The sequence below is a fragment of the Ceratina calcarata genome, unplaced genomic scaffold, assembly GCF_001652005.2.
Source record: "Ceratina calcarata isolate Rehan_Ccalc_2016 unplaced genomic scaffold, ASM165200v1 scaffold9, whole genome shotgun sequence".
In the NCBI taxonomy this organism is placed as follows: Eukaryota; Metazoa; Arthropoda; class Insecta; order Hymenoptera; family Apidae; genus Ceratina; species Ceratina calcarata.
Window position 1 is genome coordinate 1197996 of NW_017180367.1, and position 5400 is coordinate 1203395.

The following is a 5400-nucleotide window of genomic DNA, read 5'->3' on the forward strand; positions in this document are numbered from 1 at the left end:
GCACGTCCGTGAGAAATTATTGTGTCGCGCGTGACCAGAGATTTCTATCCGCGCCAGTTAAAAACCAAGCAAGAAACTTCATCGTATATCATCTCACGGTGAAGTCAATCCTTGAATACTGATTTTTCCCTCCTGTCATTTCATCACTTTGCTTCGAGAGTATTGTTTTAGGCAATTACGCCATTTGCGTTCAAAATTTGCAGCGTAATTTGAAATAGCAGATTTAGGTCACAAGTCAAGCACATAAAATTGCAATTATTCCTGTAATTAAAAGTGACAAGGAATTTAAAGAGGAAGAAGAAACAGCCTTACGTTTTCGTTACATTAAACTAGAATTTATTAATCCTATTATTTCATCAGAATTCATATTAAACATTAAAAGAAGAAAATAATTGTTTCAATTAAGTTTGTTGATTCGATATTTGGTCAATAATTATGGCCAAACGAACTAAGTGCTCAAGCGTGGACATACATCTTTAAGCTAGGAATAATAAGTTTAAAAAAGAAGCAGGAGAAGAAACGAGCAGTGGACGAGGCTCCCGCAAAATTGAGAGTTAACGAACCTCGACGAGCCTGCTGACATTCGCCGGATGTTGCGCAATCGCGTTTCTCGGCGCAGGGTAAAATCCGCGCCGCTGACACGCGCGCGCGTCCTTATGAACGCTTGTCAAGGTTTAACCACGAAAAGTTGACAGGCAATTTATACGTGGCACTCCAGTCGAGGCTCTTCTACTTTGGGGCTGTTTAACCACTTAACGTGCTTCTTTTAAAACTTCGAAAGAAATTGGAAATAAAATAAATTTTCGAGAATGCCAAGCATTGCCCAACAAAATTCATTTTGAATTCTAAAATAATTCAGTTTTCTGAATACAAGTTTGGAGTATGCTTGAGTTGTTCTGCATGTGATGAAATTTTTGTATAAATTCATAATATCTGCAGTCTAATTATTAATGACTTATTCGGTCAAATGGTAAACGCATAGCCGACGCAATTTTACTTGACGGATGTTTCGCAGTACGTGACATCTGTTCAACGAGAAGAGAATAATAATCTAAATGGCTGTCTCACAAGGATTATTTACTCTATGGTGTACAAAGCACTTAGCGCACAACCCGGTTTGATGGATGTTCGAAGATGTATCAACATTCGGGAGGAAATACGTTCAACAGGTTGTTGGATGGATTTGATATATGGGGGTTAGATGTTCGTTCCTGTAAATTTGTTTCTTTGTTTGTTAATTTTTTATCACGGATCTTGACGGTCCTAATGGACGGCTAATTACGGGATCCGTTGATGAGAGCTAATGCCTGTGTGTCTTCTCGCAAGTAGCATCTCTCTCTCTCTCTCTCTCACTCTCTCTCTCTCTCTCTCTCCCCCCGGGAGATGTAGGTACTAATGGCGTAGGAACAATGAATATGTAGAGTAATTTACTGGAGGAAGCGGCGAGATCCTATTGAGAGTTAAGGTTTCCCGCTGTTAGTGAAATATTATTAATCAACAGTACCTACATCTTCCACTCCACGCTCGAGATCTGCATTAAGTTCGTGTGTCCGATCCCCTAATCGCTTACACGATCTGCGTATAATCTTTCTTAAATATACTGTAGCCTATTCGACTGTAAATAAATATCTGAGTGCGCAAACGATGTAAAGAATGTACAAAAATATGTATATGAAATATCGAAAGTTGGATGAATTCATATTTAAATCACATTTTATTTTTCTACAAATGCTTCAAACCTACAGTCTATTAATCACGTTTTAACATGAACCTTAATCATCGTTTTATCGTTTAGAAAAATCATGATGTTATTCACCCTACTAGAAGATCGTGATCGACCGCGATTGGTTTCTTATGTGAAATTCGCTTAGTCGGCAACAATTCTAACGATGCGACGAGGTAAATTGGTAAAAAATTAAAATCTAAAGACGGCACGTCGAACGAGAACCAATCGCTAACATCGAACGCAGATGGGCGTTTCAAAAACTTCGGTTAAATAGGATCCTTTTTTTCACGTGGACGAGGAATCTCGTTGGCAAAAACGAATGTGCACTATTCTAGAGCCAGAGGAGATAAGCACGGAGAAGGGGGAACGCGAGAGAGATAAAAGGGTTCGCGTGTAGATGACCGGCGTGCTTTCAGGGAGTCCAGTTTGCAATGAAATTAGCCGTGTCCGCTTTGGCTCGAGACAAAAAGTAATGGCTTTCACGCTAGGCACTCGGGATTAATTAACGAAACGACCAAAAATGGCGGCCGTACGTGCCTGTTCCTTGGGGCCATGCATAAGAACCGATTCCTTTCACCCTACCTCGTCCCTTTCTCGACCCCCGTGCGTAACATCTACGTGGACGAATCGGCCCAATCGTCACCTGCCATTGCAACTCCTACAATTTCCTTTTCCGATCAGACCTTTTGCAATTATCTTAAATGTTCACAATTATTCAATTTGTTTCTTAGAAGCAATCGACTTATACATCGGTTATTTATTTATAACCAACTTGTATCGTATAGAATTTAGCAAATATTTTGTTGTGACGATTTAGTAAAGAAATAATACGCTGCTAAAATTGTTCTCAAATTAAACTTCACCTTCAGCCTAAAGGGACGTTGGCTTTAAATCGATTCACGGTGACTTCCGCTTTCCAATGTCAGGCCAACTCGTTCAAGGGATTTCAAATTTCGACGGGATAATCGGTCGACGTGTTTCAACTTTCGAAGGAAGACGTAGGCGAGTCGCGCGACAGTTTGACAGCCGGACATTAACGATCCACGATGGATCCGTTCGTGATTTTCCATCGCGAGCTCGAATACCTCGTTCGCAGGTGTGCCGTAGCGGCTTGAAATCGAGCCTCGAATCGATCCTCGGAACACGGAGGATCTCATTCGAGAGACGAAGATAAATTTTACCGTCGAGAATTGCAACTTTAACGAAAGGCTACCCCTTCCTACTTGGCCGATGAAAAATTAATTGTCGAAGGCTCAAGAATTCCTGTGACAGCTATAAAAACGTTTCAGTTTATTCATTATTTGATATTACACTATGCCACGAGTCCCTATTTTTGAATAACCACAACAATTATTACTACATATTCGAATAATAAAGTAACAGTTCCAATCAACACGACGGTATAATTTTTCATTCGAACCGTGTATCGACAAGTCGAACGTGATGCACCGAACTTCGCACACGGTTCCGTGGCCCGGATCCGGATGATGAAACGGTGTGTACCGCCGGAGCAATTTGACTTACGACATTTTGAAAGCGAGCCGACCGTTCGTGGGCGTGTGTTGAAACGTTGCGATGTCGGACGGGTTTTGCGTGGGCCCGCGGCGCATTACATCTGGCCCAGGTACGCTGCGCTTATGATGGACGAGACAGGTGATTATGCGTGTGGAAACCAGCATGCGAACTCTCGCGCCATGCCGCGCCGCGCTGGGCCCCTCGTGTTCCGGTGTGGGTGCCTCGCGAATTCATGTGTGGGTGCGTCGGCCCCTGTGTGTGGGTTCCGACCCGTTCCGCGCATCGGATAACCTCGTAATTTGCGATTTTTCCAGTCGGTCTCCTCGTGACATTCGCGGATTTCTCCTAGGGACTGATTCCCGGTGATGTTTCCGCCTGTTTGAGTGACGCGTGCTTAAGAGGCTTAAGTCCTAGAAAATCTATTGTACTTCGTAAAAGTATAAAGCGCTTATATTCCATTGGATCTATAATATTTGAGTTTGTCCTGATTCATCAGTTTTTACTGTTGATTAAATTTTCATAGTTTCCGTTTCCTGATCGTAACATTTACCTCGTTTAATTAAGGAATTTATACGCACGTTGATGCTCCTTTAAATATTACATATGAAAACATTTACACTTCCTTAGAAAAATATTTAAACGAATATCAAACATTTCTGGCTTTTAAATAGTTCCTATAAAACGAGAGTAAACTCTTTTAAAAAGAGATCATCGCAGTGCAATAAATCGTGGAGTATGTATCAATAAGCAACGTGTTAAGTGAAACCCGAGCTTCAACAGCCTCGAAAAGGTCGACCCGTTTCTGGTCAACGTTGAATAACGACCCATGACGAATATGATGGACAAGAGACCCCGGCTTCGGTTAAACTCTGGCCAAGCGTGTTCAGCCCTCGCGACGCCCGATTTGCATAAGGCGCGGGCCGAAGGGGAAAGAACAAGGGAAAAGCGTGAAAATTGCGGAACTTCGGTGTAAAACACCACGGGTGGCCGTTCCCCTTTCTCACCAAACCCGTTCGGCCCGGATACATTTCACGATCCACTGTTTTGTGGCTGATTGTGGCACGGTTCTCGGTTTCATGGGGTTGTAAACCGCGTGGCAAAACACATTGACCGTAATTTATTGCAAGGAAACCAACGAAACACGTAGTTATTCTATTCTGTTTGACACGTGTTCGAAATTTTAAGAGGCTGTTATAGTTAGAAATCTTAGAACAGGCAAGAAAAGATTTTAATTCGTTCTCACTTTAAAACAGAAACGTTCGACCTTTTTAATAAAGAGGATGCCTTATGTAAATGATTAATTTATCCTGTTTGATGACTCTTGTAATGTGAAATGGAGCTAAAAGTTGGTGTCAATGTATCTTTTTGTCTCAGATTTTATTTAGCAAAACAGAAAATTACTACGAACAAATAAATCAATACAAAAAATATTGTTGATGTTTAATTTTTATAAGATTACATTTGAATACAATTTTCAGAAATATGTATGTATTTGAGACGTAAGTTCACTCAATCGTGTTCGAAGAGTTAAGTTTTAAGTAAAGACATACAATTGTATCGTACGAGTTGTTACTTGATAAGTTCAGAAAAATTGCGGCAAGCATACATATTTGCGAAGCAATTTGTTCAGGCGTTTACGAATCTCCTGTGTGAATTAATGCCACTGTGCTAACCTAAATAATTCTCGCTGCAGGTAGTAGCTAGTTCAACGATTCGTTTCAGTTTCTATTGTTTCGCGCGCTTTGTTCTGCTATTCGGCATTGTTTCGTCGATGAACCGTAAATATCGTTGGTGAAAACCGCAGCGGAAACCACGGCCGCGAGCTTCGCATTTAACCGAAAGTCATAACCAGAAACTTAAGCTACGCATATAAATCACGTTTACTTCTTCGTTTCCCCGCATAAATCCTTAAAATTTATGCTACAACCTGTTTAACGTCATATAATTTAATTCTGCAGTCTTCATCTATTTATAGCTATCGTCGCCTCGACTTTTCTCACGTGGGAATCGAGTCCGGAACCGCGTCGAGCTTGTGACCGTCACGGCGCGTACAATTCTGATGCAAATTAAAGAGTTCGTGCAAATATCTACAGCACAGGAATATTTCCAGACAAATGGAATTACATTAAAATGCATTCGTGTGCTCAATTTTCATTTGA